Source organism: Aotus nancymaae, unplaced genomic scaffold, assembly GCF_030222135.1.
Source record: "Aotus nancymaae isolate 86718 unplaced genomic scaffold, 86718_ANA_hifiasm-v0.15.2.pri h1tg000075l, whole genome shotgun sequence".
NCBI lineage: Eukaryota > Metazoa > Chordata > Mammalia > Primates > Aotidae > Aotus > Aotus nancymaae.
This window is the reverse complement of record NW_026988490.1, coordinates 1,326,842-1,344,755: the sequence shown is the minus strand read 5'-3', so window position 1 is coordinate 1,344,755 and position 17,914 is coordinate 1,326,842.

The following is a 17,914-nucleotide window of genomic DNA, read 5'->3' as shown; positions in this document are numbered from 1 at the left end:
TTACCCCAGCGCTCCAGACACATACAGATATATACACAGGGGTATGCACCATGAGGACAAAACTGGGACCAGCCAGTGTGGTGGGTGTTCTCTAGAATTGTCTGGCCTTCCTGCCTGTCTGCTCTTACCCACCGGGCAGCAGGAACAATCTAATGTTGATCTGTCCCCTCCGAACACCTCTCGGGGCTGCTCCTCAGTAAGGCTGCTTCTCCTTGCTCTCATCCCCGAGTCTCCTCACCCCGCCGCGCCTCTAAGAGGAACCCTGCCTCTGTGAGGGGAAGGTCTTGCAGGGACTGGGGTGGTGGGGGCTCCTTGGACCCACAGGAGGTGCGCCAGGACTGTCCTCCATGTGTATGGACTGCAAGGCTCTTGCTGCCTTGACCACTGACGTCAGGGCTGTGCACAGAATCCGGCAGCCTTCCCCCAGGGTGGCACACTGCACAGGGGGTGTGGCCTCAGGGGTCCGTGGGGGATGAAGAAGGGGTGATGGGTGGTGCACTGCTGGAGTTCTCCCCAGCTTCATGCCATGGAGCGCCAAGGCGGTCTGCAGAAGACCATGGACTCCCCACACTCATGCTTCTAAGGGTATGAAATAAATGACATCGGGTGACAGAGAAAACCAGTGACACCGAAACAGCAAAATCATTCTTAAAAACGAACTTGCCATATGATGACATAGCTGCATTATCGACGCATTGAAGAATCCGGAACCTGGCTTTATTGCCATATGACAACATAGGTGCATTATCGATGCATTAAAGAATCCAGAACCTGGCTTTATAGGTATATGATGACATAGGTGCGTTATCAGTGCATTAAAGAATCTGGAACATGGCTTTATAGCTATATGATGACATAGCTGCATTATCGATGCATTAAAGAATCCAGAACCTGGCTTTATTGCTATATGATGACATAGGTGCATTATGAATGCATTACAGAATCCGGAACCTGGCTTTATAGCTATATGACGACATAGCTGCATTATCGATGAATTAAAGAATCCAGAACCTGGCTTTATAGCTGCTGCAATTTTGGAACAGTGATGAGTACACACGTGTCAGGACAATTGCAACAAGCATAACACGAATGGAAATAGCTGATTGCTGTCGGGGCAGAGTCCCCGGGCCAGAGTCCTCAGGCCTGCCAGAGAAAATACAGGACAGCAGTTAAATTTAAATTTCAGATAAACAATGAATAGTTTTTGTAGCGTACATGTGTGTCAAACGTTTTGTAAGATATACTAAAAAAGTCTGTTTATCTGAAATTTATGTTTCACTAGGTATCCTGTATTTTTTATTTGCTGAATCCATCAACGCTCCTAGTACCAGTAATGTTACAATCGTTTATTGTCCACATTTATAACTGAAAGAAATGGTAACTTTTGGTTAGAGATTAGTGACAATAACTATTTTTTTTCCTACCAAGTTTATGGACCTCCCTTGGTCAGGAAGTCCTGGCCCAGCACCACCCCTCACCGAGACATTTGTGTGCAGGGCATCAGCCCACAGCAGGCACCCGTTTTCTGTTCTCACGATCACGCTTCACGGGCTGTAACTCTGTTTATCTGCTGGCCTGGCCTCACCTGGGGTCTTACTAGTGTCCTGGACCCTGAGTGTCTGTGGCATTATCCAGAGATTGTTGGGCTGACTCCTTATTGGGGATTCAGGCCCATGGGCAGTCTCTGGAAGACGTGACCTCTGCCATCTCTGAGTGTGTCTCACCTGTACCACCCAACACTTTACCTGACAGAGATTCTTCTCTTGCTGGGATCCTTTGCTGGATTATAAATCCCCTGAAAACTGGAGTTAGATCCACCGTTGTATTACCAGCTACTAAAACAGTGCCCTACACACAGTAGGTGCTTAATTCTTGCTGAACAAACAAATACATAAAATAACGAAGAGTCACAGACCTCTTATTATGTTGCTGATTATCATTATGTTTGTCATTTGTGTGTAAAATGTGCCCAGGGAGGCAAAATGGAGCTATTCAATAGAGCCTTACAAACCACAGTGAGAGGCTGGGCTCAGTGGCTCACACCTGTAATCCCAGCACTTTCAGGAGGCCGAGGCAAGAGGCTCGCAAGGTCGGGATTTGGAGACCAGCCTGCCCAATATGGTGAAACCCTGTCTTTACTAAAAATACAAAAATTAGCCCGGCATGGTGGCGTGTCCCTATTATCACAACTACTCAGTAGGCTGGGGCAGGAGAATCGCTTAAACCTGGGAGGCAGAGGTTGCAGTCCACCAAGATCGCGCCACTGCACTCCATCTCTGAGTGACAGAGCAAGACTCCATCGCAGGGAAAAAAAGAAAGAAAAAAACACGGTGATAAATTTTAATTTCATGAACTGGGAACTTCAGAGCCATGATGAGCTTCTTGGGAGAGAGGGATATATTTGTAGTGTCAATCGAGAAGGTGTATTTTGGGCACCATTCCTGGCAGAGCAAGTGGGAAAGAGGAAGACAGCATGGTGACTCCTCCCAAGACTACTGTGCGCTAGGAAATCTGTTCCAAGCTCCCTTTCACATGGAAGTGACATCATAGAGACCTATTTTCTTCTCCTGGGTCTTCCTAAAATCTGCAGCTGAAGCAGCTTCCATAATGCTCAATATAACCTTCCTCCCCAGACCGGGAGGATGAAAAGTCCACCCCCTCCAAGACAGTAACTGAAGTTTCACATTAAAATGAAAACCTGCCTCAGGGCAGAGAACACTGACGCTGGAAAGGCCGTGATGTTCCAGCAGTAATTGCCTTTCTGGTCCCAGCATCTTTTTTGTTCGTTCAAACTCTCAGTTAGTTGAATACATGCAACACATCTGAGCCCAATACGAAAGGGAACTGTAACCATCACAGAAGCAAAGCAGCTCTGGCTACAGACAAAGGGTTCCAGTTGAATCTCAAGTGTGCGGACGTTCAGACGTGGTACCACATATGACCTGGGTGAAGTAAGAAGTCACTTTTCCATTCCACGCAGACACCTCCCACGTTGAGGCCACATGCCCCGAGCCAACCTTGACCTTGTCCCTCCCCTTCTGTCCCATCTCTGACCCCATCCAATCCTTTCTGAAATCATCTTAATTCAGCTTCAAAATATGTCCAGATGCAACCGCCTATCCCCACTGTCACCATCCACCCCCGCACGACTCCCCTGGGACTGCACTCACAGTCCGACATGTGCTCCCAAGAAAGGGGCCAGACCTCCTCGACCTCCTGCAAATGGCAGGGCGTGCTCCGCACCAGGGAGCTGCACGCCTGGCTCCTCCATGCTCTGTGAGGCCCCAGCACCCCACCTGTTCTACTCGCCTCAAGCTCTTCTCTTTCCTCCAGGCCTGCAGCCACCCGCTTCGGATAAACTCTCTACTTCACTTTTACACAGATGCTTCGTCGTTCTTGTCTTTTGCCCTGCCATGAAGTTGGGGGGTATCTTTGTCTCTGTTCACTTCAGTATCCCAAGTGCCCAGAGCAGTGCCTGGCTCACACAGAGCATTCCATAATTATTTCTACGATGAAAGAGTGATGGAGCAGATGAACAAATGGATTCAAAGATGGGTGAGACAGATGACTCAGACTTACTTTCAGGTCCTTTCCGTCTGGCTAACTACCAAACCAGCAGGCTAGCAACGGGAAGGACACACCCAGTGTTAGAGGAAAGACTTGGGCTGGGCACATTCTCCCATTCCCAGAGAGGAACACATACGTTCTCGGCAAGGCCTGTGCAGAGTGAGTTTGACAGTCAGAGGCAGTTTGTCCCTCTACGCTGGGGCCACGTTCAGGGTCCACCTGTTATCATCGAAGGGTTTCTCACTCCATAGTTAGAGACTTGTGTGTCTCTCTCCTGCCTATGATGGGGTCAGGGCCATCGCACCCCATGTGAAGTGATGGATTCTTAGAAAACTGCTCCTAGCAACATGGATGAATGTGGAGGACATTATGTTAAGTTAAATAAGCTGGGCACAGACAGGTCAATACTGCATGTTCTCACTCACATGTGGGAGCTAAAAAAGTGGACCTCGTAGAAATGGAAGAATAGTAGTTACTAAAGGGTAAGAAGAGATAGGACAGTGAGACATGAGTTAACAGATACGAAATTACAACTAGACACAAGGAATAAATTCTAGCAGTAGGGCCAGTTGCAGTGGCTCATGCCTATAGCAACTGGGAGGCCAAGGCAGGCAGATCACTTGAGGCCAGGAGTTCAAGACCAACCTGGCCAATATGGCAAAACGTTGTCTCTACTAAAAATACAAAAATGTCTGGGTGTGGTGGCACACGCCTGTAATCCCAGCTACTTGGGAGGCTGAGGCACAAGAATCGCTTGAACCCAGGAGGCGGAGGTTGCGGTGAGCCGAGATCATGCCATTGTATGCCAGCCTGGGCGACAAGGGCAAAACTCCATCTCAAAAAAAATAAAAAAGTAAAACCTATGGTATACTTTTTTATTTGATGTGGCCTGCCCACCTGTCCCTGCGTTTCCTACCACCCTTAGCCCCGTTCCACAGCTGAGGATGTCGGAGGATGTGTGAGGCTGCGGGCAGGAAGGGGGTATCTCCTCAAAAGGTGCAAAATTGGCTTTTAGGGCAGATCAAGTGGCAATGTCAAAATGCCTCACACTCAAGCAGAACAAGACGCTCTTTCCATGGCCCACCGTCACCTGGGCGCCTGGAGATCCCTGGTGCACAGAGGGGTGTCCACACGGGGCCAGTCAGACACCCCCATTTGAAAGGCAGAAGGCCAGCGAGTGGGTTGGGTTGGGTGGGAGGCAGCGGGATGTGCGTTTGGAACGGTGGACTCTGCTCTGCAGCCCCACAGAACACGCAGGCGGTCTGTCGGGTCAAGTCTTGTTCGCAGGGCCCAGGCAGCTGGTTTAGAATGTCCACCACCGAGTACGTGTTTTCCAGATGGCAGCTGCTGTCATGGCCTCTCTCCAGACCCAAATGAGAGAAAGTGGCTGAAATTTGAGGAATAACTTGAGCACAGTATTAAGAATCTCTAGGTGCCACCTCACACCCATGAGGACAGCTGTTGTATTCTTTCAAAAAAAAAAAAAAAAAAAAAAAACAGAAAATAACAAGTATTGGTGAGGATGGGGAGAAATTTCAACACTTGTTCCACCGGTGGGAATATTAAATGGTAAAACCACTGTAGAAAACAGCGTGGCAGTTCCTCAAAAAAACAAACAAACAAACATAAAATTACCACATGATCCAGCAATTCCACTTCTGGGTATGTACCCAAATGAATTTAAAGCAGAGACTCAGACAGACATTTGCACATCCATGTTCACAGCAGCGTGTTTCACAATAGCCAAAGTGGAAGCAACCTAAGACCTGAGTGTGCATGAACTCAGTGAGTAACGAGGCGTGGTACATGGACACAGTGGCATTTTATTCCGCCTTGAAGGGGAAGAACATTCTAACACATGCCACAACGTGGGTGAGCCTCGAGGACGGACTCTCAGTGAAATAAGCTGTTCACAAAAGGGAAATGCTGCATGACTCCACTTACAGGAGGTGCCCAGAGTATCAGATTCAGGGACAGAAGGCAGAATGAATGGTGATAGCCAGGGGCTGACAGGAGGGGAATGAGGAGTTAGTGTTTCATTAGCACAGTTTCAGTTTAGGAAGATGAAAAAGTTCTGGAGGTGAGTGGTACTGATGGCTGTGTAACAAGGTGCACGTATGATACTAATGCCATTGAACTGTGCACTTAAAAAATGGTTAAAAGGGTAACATTTATGTTACGTATATATTTTACGATAATGAGGAAGAAGAAGAGGAAGCGGAGGAGGAGGAGAAGTAGGAGGGGGAGGGGGAGGAGAAGGAGAAGAGGGGAGGAGAAGGAGAAGGGGGGAGGAGGAGGGGGAAGGGGAGGGGAGGGAGAGGAGGAAAAGGAGGAGGAGGAAGAGAAGGAGGAGGGGGAGGGGGAGGAGAAGGAGAAGGGGGAGGAGAAGGGGGAGGAGGAGGGGGAAAGGGGAGGGGAGGGAGAGGAGGAAAAGGAGGAGGAGGAAGGGGAGGAAGAGAAGGAGGAGGGGGAGGGGGAGGAGAAGGAGAAGGGGGGAGGAGGAGAAGGAGGAAAGGGGAGGGGAGGGAGAGGAGGAAAAGGAGGAGGCGGGGGAGAGGGAAGAGAGGAGAAAGAGGAGGAGGGGGAAGGCGGAGAGGAGACGGAGAAGAATAAGGTGGAGAGGGAGGAGGAGGATGAGGAGGAAGCAGGGGAGAAGAAGGGGAGAAGGAGGAAGAGGGGGAGGAGGAAGAGGAGAAGGAAGAGGAGGATCGGAATCTCTAAGTGGATTTGCTACCCAGGAAGCGTGCAGAAACTTCTCATTCGCCCTCCCTCTCCCGAATCACTGTCCAGCAGGCTTGCCTGAGCTCCTCCCCACTTCTGGAATAGGCATCGCCTTTAAAACACAATCTTTATGTCTACCCAAGGACTGCTTGCTCATGGTTTAAGGTACCCAAAGAGGACCTAAACCACGACATTTAAAAAAGACAGTTGCCAACGCCTCCCTCCCCACCTGAGGTTCAATTCTACTTTCGACGCTGGATCTTCCAAACTTCTAAATAAAAATGCTTGTACTCCTGTTTATTGATTGATTACTTTTAAGCATTATCCATCAGCTGTCTGATGTGAAATGAGAGCTTAGCATGTACCTGCCCCTCCCACCCCGGTGCTTCCAATCCATCCCCATGTCTGTTAAATCAGTTTTCATTCGTACGCTACATTTTCCAGAATGAGCGCAACATGCTACTAGGCTAGTTGCATCCGCTGTCTCATGTAAGTTGTTTATACTTTCTCGGCATTAAAACTGGCTGTTCCCTTTGCCTCATTTTCTATATAGCTATCCCTAGTTCGTCCCTTTGCCTCATTTTCTATATAGCTATCCCTAATTCATCTTGTCCCACCTAATGGGACAGTAAAATGCCTCTCAGTGCTGTTTTCCACACACACACATCAGGTAAGGGACCAGTTCGGGTGGTGTGCTGGTGCCGCCTCCTGCTGGCTGAAAGAGCCTACTGTTCCATTTTCAGGAACTCTGTAAGTTAGTTAAGTGTTGGGAGCCTGACATCAGTATGGTGGGAGCTTTTACAGAAGTCCGGAAATCGTCCAGTGCTACAAGTCAGGTTTTGATTTGCTTTTACCCGGGAGCCATTTCCCCACATAGCAGGGTATCAGCTCCGTCTTTCCCTGCAGGCGTCTCGCTAGTCCCCTCCTGCTGCTGTAGGCTGCAAGGGGGCCCCCCGGCCTTCAGTTAGCAGCTGGAGGGGCCCCTTCACCCTCTCCTGCACTGTCTTCCATTTCCTGGTCAGATGTCTCTTTCTTCTTCAGTTACTCCCTATTTTGGGTGAAATCTTCCAGTGGCTTCCTTAGCAAGTGCGCACTGGAAATAAATTGTGTGATCTATTAAAGGGAAACCTATTCCTGACACTTGTTAAGTAAAAGGTGGTAAGGAAGGCTTTATTCAAGGGGGCTACCACAATGGGATTTTGTAGTAGGCAAGAAACAGTGACTCAACTCTGACGACAATAAGCAAAAATGCAGATTTATAGGCAAGGAGCAGGTGTCCGAGGCGGGTGGATGGAAAATTACTAAGAGTCATTCTTTGCTAAGGCAGTTCTTTGCTAAAATGTCCTGTCTGGATTTTTGCTGAAGGTAGCCAGGGTGATGAGATAGCAAGAGTGGTTGGACCAAGTCACTATGTGACTCAGCAGGATGCTTGCTAAGATCAGAGTAAGTGGGCCACAAACAGAGCCCAAGATCGGGGCCCAGTCAGAATTCAGAGGAGCCGGACGAGAGTTACATCAAGGGGACAACATTGGTCCGGTCCTTTGCATGCTTTATCCTTGCTCATGATGGACTTAGGATCGCTTGACAACGAAATTCCAGGTTGAAAATAACTTGACATTTTGAAAGCCTTCCGGTGCCCTCCAACTTGCAATGTTGCTGTTGAAAGTTGGCTGGAACCCCTCCTTGTTCCTGGTTATTTGCCTGCGATTGTTATTTTGCCTTTCTGAAAGTGTTTAGGATCTTCCTTTACAGCTGGTGTTATAAAAATGTTACAGTGGCATGAGTTGACTTGGAAAAAATACTTGAAAAAATTTTCAGTGTTTTTCTGGGAAACATAACTGATCCTTTAAATTTGAAAACTCTAGTCCCTCTGTCCTGACAGTTTTTTCTTACTCTATTGATAAATTCCTCTCCATTTTTTTCAGTTATTCCTTTAAGGAATTTATAATTCTTTGGGCATCTAGAGTCTAACTTTTCTCTTTTCCGTCCAATTTTTACCTTTGTCTTTTTGAATCTCTAAATACTTTCTAGGATATTTCATTGACTTTTTCTACTCATTAAAATTTTTAATTTGTTATACTTTTAATTTCTTTGTTATTTTTAAAGTTTGTTTTAAAATCTTTTCTTTTTCTTTTAGTTAATATGAGATGGGGTCTCACTATGTTGCCCAGGCTCATCTTGAACTCCTGGGCTCAAGCAGCCCTCCTGCCTCGGCTTCTTACTGTGCTGGGATTACAGGCATGAGCCACCGTGCCCAGCCTATACTTTTAACTTCTAAAAGCACTTTCTTGTTCTTTATTATTCATAATGGCATCCTGTTATTTTTTTCATAGGTGCAGTATTTTGGGGGATATTATATTTTTCCCTGTTTGTTTTGGGCTCTGTCATGTAGGATGCTTTCTCAAATATTTGATGATCCTTGGTATATATTTAAAAGTAAATGATTGAAATCTAATTGAAGATAACACTTCTCCTTAGGGTGGTTGAGCTGGGACCCAAGATAGAGAAGTTGCAGGTCTTTCCTTTGGGGCTACTTAGTTGCTACAGTAACGAGGCATCCAGCCTGCACCCTGGGGTGCTGTGAACCCAGCACAGGTGTCAGCGACCTGGGGCAGGGCTGGGAGCTCTCCCCATCCACAATGGACAGGCACCCTGTTCTCACGCCAGCTCTCACCCCTCTCTCCCATGACCAGAGGTCACGGGCTTCTGGCTGTTTCTCTGTGTGGGGGCCTGCAGGCAATGCACCCCTTTTGGTGTTCTGGGGTTCCTGGCGCCCAGGCTTCCGGGGCTCTGCAGGGAGACCCGGGCTCATTGCTGTCTCAGTGGCGACTCCCTCTCTGTTTTCTCTCCGCTGCCTTCCTTTCCTCTGATCATCGGATGCTCTTGCCCACTACGTGGGTCTAGACACTGTTTTTCCCTGGCTATAAGTTCGGGGCCCAGGTGAGCTGCGATAACTTGGGTGTCAGCCTGCCATCTTTAACTGGACCGTCTATCCATCACTTCTCCTGCTTTTTTTGCCTTGCATTCTGTCCCGGGTAGGAGCATCCCTGCACCTTGGCCAAGGAAATCCCTGCGCCTGCACCCTTGCCCCATCTCTCCCTGATGCCGGAGTCCTTTTCTTTTCTGTTTTCCACCTCTCTTTCTTCACTGAGTCCTTCTCAGCCTGCAGGCGCGCTCGCTCCCACACCACCCCCATCCGAAGGCGATGAATTCTCCTGGGGCTCCTCCATGAGACGGACACTGAGGCTGCACACACGAGCACAGCCCATGCCCATCCCACGCGGCGCGAAGGCGGCCGAGCACCGGCAGGGAGAGGGGAGCCAGACTCCTGGGCGCAGGAGAGGGTGTGGGGTTGCGGGACGCAGGGCGCAGGAGGTGGGGAGGCCTCCAGACGGGAGAGCCCAGGGGAGGAAATGCTCTTCCTGCTGATCTTACACACTAAGGAAGCCAAGGAATTTGTTTTTGGGGGTTTTTTTGAGACGGAGTCTTGCTCTGCGGCCCAGGCTGGAGTGCAGTGGTGCGATCTGGGCTCACTGAGGCCTCCGCGTGCCGGGTTCAAGCGATTCTCCTGCCTCAGCCTCCCAAGTAACTGGGATTACAGGTGCGCACCACCACGCGTGGCTAATTTTTGTATTTTTAGTACAGACGGGGTTTCACCAGGTTGGCCAGGCTGGTCTCGAACTCCTGACCTCGCAATCTGCCCGCCTCGGCTTCCCAAACTGCTTGGATTACAGGCGTGCCACCGCGCCCGGCCGGAAGCCAGGGCATCTCTGAGCTTGTGTGAAGCTCTTTGAAGAAGGGCCTTGAACTTTGGCGGTGTCCGCCCCCACCGCTGCACTGCAATTGCTCTCTCAAATACCACCTATGATTTCTGGGTCTCCCACAGAGCCCTCCTTTCCGAGTTCATGGCCTCTGGTTCCTCCGCGTCTGCCAGGGCTGCGCTGAAGCTGCAGCTGCCCGTGGAAGCCTCCTCCCTCGGTGTCCACGTGCAGCCCCAGGCTGCCCCCTGCTCTCCATGGCGCGCCGGGCCTCCAGCCAGAGCCTCCCTCTCGCCCTGCGCCCTCTCACTCGATGCCCACCCACCACCAGCCCTTTGGCAGCCTCCAAAGGTAACTCTCAGCCTAGCGCCCTGAGCTTCCTTCTGCTCTGCGTGTGGAGGAGACACAATGTCCCGGAGGCCCCAGGAATCTTCAACCCAAGCGTTCCAGATCGAACCTGTCACCCCTCCAGCCTGTTTCTGCTGAACTGTTGCTCTTAGTCACAAAATCTATCGCCTCAGCTCAGCTCCCGACTGAAAACACTCCACCCTGTCCTCCATTCCTCTCTTCACAGAGCACGATTCACCAAATCCCAGTGATTTTACGTCAGAAATACCTCTCAAATCCGTCACTTCTTCTCCACTGCGTCCCACAGTCCGTGCAGAATCTTCCCCCTGTCCCTGTCCCTGGTTACTGAGACCTTCTCCACACGTTTCCAAAGCTCAAAAATGCCTAGCGTCTCCAAGTCTCTGCCTGCCAGAGGCCTTCTGCAGCTCTAGTCCAAACCGTGGCCCCAGAAGGGCCTTCCCAATGTCACCACGCCTGTTTCCATTCACCCCGGCTACGCCGGACCCACCGAGAAGGGTCAACGCCTGAAGGCTGTTCATCCATAGCACTTCCTCTCCTTGTGGATACAGCAGGACAGCACCACCCCATGCCCTTGAAGTTAGGCGTGACCATGTGACTTGCTTTGTCTACTAAGACGTGTTATGGTGAACCCCAAGTTTCTCTTCAAAGAATCAGTATGTCAGTATGTTCAGCTCTCTTATTCCTTAAATCTCTATTTTAAAGTTTAACTTCCTTGTAATTCCAGTAAACCACCTTCTCCACCAGTTCATCAGTAGTTCACATCTGCTCCCCCTCCCCCCACCCCCCCTCCATCCTGATTCATCCCAGTCACCTGATCACCCCCGGCTCTGACATGCTGGTAACCATCCTTCCCACCAAAACACCCACCCTGCCACTCCAGCTCGGACCCTGCTTTTTTTTTTTTTTGAGACAGTTTTGCTCTTGTTGCCCAGGCTGGAGTGTAGTGGCGCGATCTTAGCTCACCACAGTCTCCGCCTCCTGGGTTCATGCCGTTCTCCTGCCTCAGCCTCCTGAGTAGCTGGGACTGCAGGCAGGCGCCACCATACCCAACTAATTTTTTATATTTTTAGCAGAGTCGGGGTTTCTCCATGTTGGTCAGGCTGGTCTTGAACTCCCGACCTCAGGTGATCTACCTGCCTCAGCCTCCCTAAGTGCTGGGATTACGGGCGTGAGCCACCACCCAGCCCCCTTGCTCTTTTTAAAACAGCCAGTCGGGATTAGTCTAGCTTGTGAGGTCTAACCCTAGCCAATAGGGGGCGACACAGCAGCAAGGAAGCTTCAAGGAGCAGTATGTGATTGACTGTGTCTCCCAGACCAAGGTGACAGCGACGCCATAAACAGTGGTTCCATCAGCCTGAGACACTGAGAGACACCCTGGAGCGGAGCCCATGGCCAGTAAAGACGTGAGGGAAACACCCACCTTGCTGCCTTGAGCCTCTATAACCTTAGGGCTGTTTGTTACTCAGCATTATCTGGCCTGCCCCGACTGAGAAATCACTGATGTCTCTCAGTGAATTAGAGCTCCCCAGAGAAACAAGGCCAACTAGATATACATAGATATATAGGAAGAAATTTACTATGAAGTCTTGGCTCATGTGCTTACGGACACTAACAAGTCCCACGGCCTACCTCCTGCAAGCTGGAGGCCCAGAAAAGCTGGGGGTCTCCTTTCAGTCCAAACCTGAAGGCCCAAGAGGAGCTGACGGCGTAAGTCCCAGTCCAAGACCAAGGGAGGAGAACTGGAGGTCCGCGGTCTAAGGCGGCCTGAGTCCGAAGGCCCAGGAACCGGGAGCACCCATGCCTGAGGGTGGGAGAAGAGGGTGGCCCAGCACGAGGAAAGAAAGCCCGTCTCCCTTCCTCTCCCTTTTTGTTCTGTTCAGGCCCTCAGCAGATGGGATGACACCAGCCTGTCCTAGTCAGGACATCCACCTCACTCCGTGCACTGATTCAAATGTCAGTCTCTTCCACAAACACCCTGTGAGAGATGGGGAAGTTCTTCTTCAAAGTTTATATCCTAGACCACATTAAAAGGAGTTACAATCTCTTGCTCTATGGCCATTATCTGCTATTAGCATAAACATGTATCCATGTACATGTATATATTCTCTAAATCAGCTACGTCTTAAATCAGCTACCTTGACTTGCTCAAGCCTGTCTGAACAGAACTGGGCAAGCTGCAAACCCTGGAGCATGCCATTCCGTATTTGGAAACCTTCCTGACCTTCTGATTAGCTTCCTCTTCTTCCTTGCCTTCTTTCCCCTTATCTATTCAGGAAATTTCCAGGGTTTTAGCCCATCGGGTCAAGCATAGAATGTGAGGTCCCATTCCGGCCAATGGAAGCTGGACACAGCCATAGGGCAATTGCCTCAGGTTATGAAAGGTACAAATGTCCCTGTCTCCCTTGTTCAGGGGTGCTCTGGTGGCAAGACCGCTGGTGAGTTGCACCCTTCCTGCAGAAAGTAAACTAGCCTTGCTGAGCTATCCATTGTCTCTGTGTGGATTTTTCTCGATGTTATAAACCTGTTTCCAATACACCCTCACAGACAAACCCAGAAATCATGTTTTACCAGCTATCTGGGCAGCCTGGGACCTAGTCAGGCCGGCACATAAAATTAATCCCTGCACACAGCTTTGTCCCCTCTGCCTGAAATGACTGCTAGCCTCATCCTCTTCTCTTAACAAAGTGCTTCGCATTCCTCAAGCCCCCGCTCCCCTTGAAGTTCCCATAACGTCTGTGTCACGGCTCATGCTGCCCTAGCTCCATGCCCACACCTGAAGCCTCCGTGTTCATCTTGTATCGCTATGAGCACTTTCCTTCATGTGTCCTCTTTTCAGCTGTAACTTCAGCAAGAGAGAGAGCAGCTTCTTTTTCACCAGCAGCCCACAAAGAACCTGGAGGGTGCAAGAGCCTCCCCCCGAAAAGGCACCATGGCCTGTTTTCAAAACTTTATATTCTGTCCAATTTGACTAACCAGCTTCTCAAGCCTCCGGAAATTATTTTCAGAAATCATCAGTTAGTCTAAAACTGGCCAACCAAATGGATTGTTTCTAATTTTAAATACATTCAAAATATAAAAATTCTGGCTTTATATAATGGATCAATTAGGGGAGATTGCATGATATACATCACAATTGTTTTCTTCACCAAGGTTTATTCTAGAGGACTTCTAGCCTATTACCATGCAAAAGTCGGAAAGCTCTGGGAGGCAAGGTGAGGGAATGCATTTTATTCATGTTTGCTTCCCAGAAGCTAGCCCAGTGCCCAAGCTAGAGGAGGTACTCAGCTGACATTTTCTGAATTAGATTTAATGAACAGGAAAAACGGCCTATAGAAATGAAAGTGAAGCTCCTCTTCCTTTTCCCTTCCACCTGCCCTCTCTGTCTGGTGGACTGAAGGATGACAAGGTTTGTACATATGGAAAGGAGAGCTTTTCCTCATACTGTGCTGCAACCCGGAGGATGGCCATTCGGACAGGCTGAGAAGGGTAGCCTCTGGCCAGAAGCCAGACAGGCGCTGGAGAGTGGGAAGAGTAAGTCCAGGATTTATGCTAAGCAGGGTGGTCAGATATGCATATTCAATAAGCATAGGAGGAGTCATGAATATTTATCAAAGGAGAAATGTGCGCATGTGTAGTTGAGCTTCCTGCCTCTCCATAGGACCCCTGTTCAAAAAAATGGGGCTGTCAGCATGATCTGAGGAGGGTGGAGCTTTCGGACCTCGGATGTCAAAAGGTGAAGCAGAGGACGCGAAACCCCTCACTGTACATCCTCCCTGCGTACCGGCCAGAGCCACTCTGCTGTTGCTTGTCTGTTTTCAGGAAGAAATGTTTATAGGCTCACGCCTATAATCCCAGCAGTTTGGGAGGCCGAGGTGGGAGGATCACCTGAGGTCAGGAGTTCGAGACCAGCCTGGCCAACGTGGTGAAACCTGCCTCTATCCATCCCTCCTTCCGTCTGTCATGCTCTCCATCTCTCCACCCACCATCCACTTAGCCTCCATCATTCATCAGGAAGACAGCGGACTCCAGGCTCTGGGGTGCAGTATCGCTTGTCCAATGGCATTAACCTGTCACTCATGGTCAGAGGAATTAGTAAAAGTGGAAACAATATGTTTTGCAGGTCTCAAGGAAAAAGGTGCCTTAATTTTTCAGCACTCGAATGTCTTCAGCTGCCCTGGGAGATCTGTCCTCTGGCTGAAGCGGCCCTCTTCGATGTCTGTGCTCATCCACAGATCCCAGCTACTGCGCCTGCTTCCTCCAGGGGCCTGGAGGGGAGACCTGGCACTGCCGTGTGATTGATCATGATTGAAGACTTCCCACTACACTATGGAAGGAAAAGGATGCCCGCGTGTATGGGCTACAGCAACATTTCTGTTCCTGGTGTTGAATTTGTTAGAACCACTTAGAAGGGTCTTATGAAAATGTTTTAAAGGTGACAAATTCATGGGCATTTTATGAATTACTATATTTTTCTGTATAGTTCCAGAATTTAAAGTAAAAGAAACAAACAAAAAACAGAACACCCTGAGAGAGCCCTTATGTGGGGACAAGGCTGGTTCATAGCTAACGCGCCCTCTGTGAGGCGACATTGCCGCGGGGGCCCGGGATGCCTCCCGGGTGCTCTTCTCCCTCTCCTCTGCACACTGGCCTGCCCACACCTGGGTGATGTGAGCGTCTCTTCTGCACACCTGGCGCCAGCAGAGCCCTGCGTTGCATTTGTGGAGGCAGCCATTCTTTTCCTGCTTCTCCTCTCCTGCATTCTTTCCACAGTCCGACTCTTTTTTTTTTTTTTTTTTTTTTTTTTTTTTTTTTTTTTTTGATGGAGTTCTGCTCTTTTGGCCCTGACTGGAGTGCAATGGTGTGATCTTGGCTCACTATAACCTCCACTCCCCAGGTTCAAGCGATTCTCCTGCTTCGGCCCCCTGAGTAGCTGGGATTACAGGCATGCGCCACAACGCCCAGCTAATTTTTTTGTATTTTTAGTAGGGACAAGGTTTTGCCATGTTGGCCAGCACAGCCCAACTCTTGACTATCCCAGTGTCTGCTTGACTGTCTTGCAGGATTCCAGGGCCCTGTGAGGTGCTTTATGGAAAGGGCTTCCACAACCGAGTACAAGCAGACGCTGCTCCTAGAAATCAGCGATTCTCAATCTGGAGTGCCAGTCAGAATCCCCAGGATGTTTAAAAACGCCTGCGTGCCCAGGTTCCCCGCAGACAGCTGGGGTGGGGCCCAGCAAGTTGACAATTCCTATCCTCAATCAGGACTTCCTAATCTCAGCTCCCTACTGGTTTTTGAGAACTGGAGCAAAATATCTGCCACTAGAAGGCCAATAGTCTTTTTCCTCCCTCAAATTAAGCAGAACAAAATAAAGGTAGTAGATAAATTTTCCCAAATTTAAATTTTCCTCTCCTTTCTTAATATTGGGGGATCAATTTTTTTTATCCAGCTAAATTTAAGATTTAGGGATCTAATTCTGTTTTTATGAATTAAAATATAGCCAAAATATTATGTCTGATTTAGACCACATTGTATATTTAAATTTAAAAAAAATTTAATTGTGGTAAAAAAAAAAAAGACAACACAAAACATGTCATCTTAACCAGTCTTTAAGTGTATAGATTAGTAGTGTTAACTCTATTCACATTGCTGTGTATTAGATCTCTAGAACTGTTTTATTTCACAAAACCAAAACTGTAGCTGTTGAAGAACACCTGATTTTCTCCTTCTCCCAGTGCCTGACAACCACCATTTGACCTTCTGTCTCTATGAGTTAAACTACTTTTTAATCTTTTAAAAAATTGTTATTTTTAGAGATGGGGTTTCACTATGTTAACCAGGCTGGTCTCAAACTTCTGGCTTCAAGCAATCCTCCTGCCTCAGCCTCCCAAAGTGCTGGGATTATAGACATGAGCCACCATGCCTGGCCAAATTAGACTCTTTTGCATAACTCACGTAAGTGGAATCACACAGTATTTGTCTCTTTTTGTTACTTGCTTATTTCACTTAGTATAATGTCTTTAAGTGTGTCCGTGTCATAGCATGTGACAGGGTTTCCTTCTTTTTACAGGCTGAATAGCAAATATTCTGTTTACGGCTAGCCCACATCTTCTTTATCCATCTATTCTCCAGCGGACTCCTGGGTCGCTTCTGCCTCTTTACTATTGTACACAGTGCTGCAGTGAACAAGGGTGTGCAAACTTCTCTTCCAGACCCTGCTTTCCTTTCTTTTGGATAGATACCCAGAAGTGGCATTGCTGGATCACATTGTAAATCTATTCACAATTTTCTGAGGAACCTCCACACTATTTTCCACCGTGGCTGCACCATTGGACGTGACCATGAACAGCATACAAAGGTTCTCATTTCTTCGCACCCTCACCAACCCTTTTTCTGCTTTTTTGATAGTATCCATTCTCACGACTGAGAGGTAGTATCTCACACATTAGAGGAAGGGCCTAGCCAGCTCTCTACTCCTGCTGCCTTTTTGCTTGACCCCAAGAGGAAAACCCAGAAGACGTCCCAAAGGATCCAGAGGACCCCCAGTGTGCCGCCGGCACGTTGTGCATACACAGCCGGCCTTCTCCATGCAGAGGCAGGAGGATGCGGAAGACGGGCCTCACCTCCATGCCCACCGGCTCTACTGGGCCCAGGCTGTGTATCAAACCAGAGCTCAATAAATGCTTGCTGCTGATGATATCAGGAGAGCAAATGGCTGTTTTCTGGGATTTTCCAAATGAGCCGCCATTTTAATCAGGGCCTCACTACTTGCTCAGTTTAGAATGTTTCTAAAAGAGGTTTTGTCCTAAACATGGAAACTCAGAAAGTTGGGGCTTTTAATTTAAAAAGAAAAAAAAAATCAAGGAAGAAAGGATAATGAATGTTTTTTGCAATAGATCATCCAGACACTGTAGCATTTTCACTATGGTGGACCAGAAAAGAAGGTTTTTTTTTTTTTTTAAGTTAAAATAAACTCACCACAGCCTTACAATCTATTTATAAGGTCCTCCCAGTCTGCCTGATTGTCTCTTCCTATTATTATAAAGTCATCTTTGGTCCCAGTCTGTATAATACAGAGAATTGCTCACCTGCAGTTATTTAGTTCTGGACATTGTCCCCTCGGTGCGAGGGGGCTTTTATGAAACTAAGGTTCACACAGAATGAATGCAGCCTTGCACTGGGGCACAGGATTTAAATAGAACCCAGGGCTGAGGGAGGGCAGCGGGCGGGGCTTTCCCTTGTTCTCAGAGCCAAGGCGGAATGAGCAGTCCCTCCTGCATGGCAGCCCTGAGGCAGGCTCCCCTCCGCCCAGCCCCTGGGCTTCCTTTTCTTCTCACTCTTGCCCGGTGTGGTCAGGCCATTCCTGCTGTGATTTCTAAGGACCTCCAGGGCAGCCCTGGCAGGTTTCCCCAGTAACAGTGACTGGCCTCGGGAGAAGAGGCGTGGTCTCTTCCCCACTATCTCTGCAGCCCTCCCTTCAGTGCCCGGGGCCAGGCGCCAAG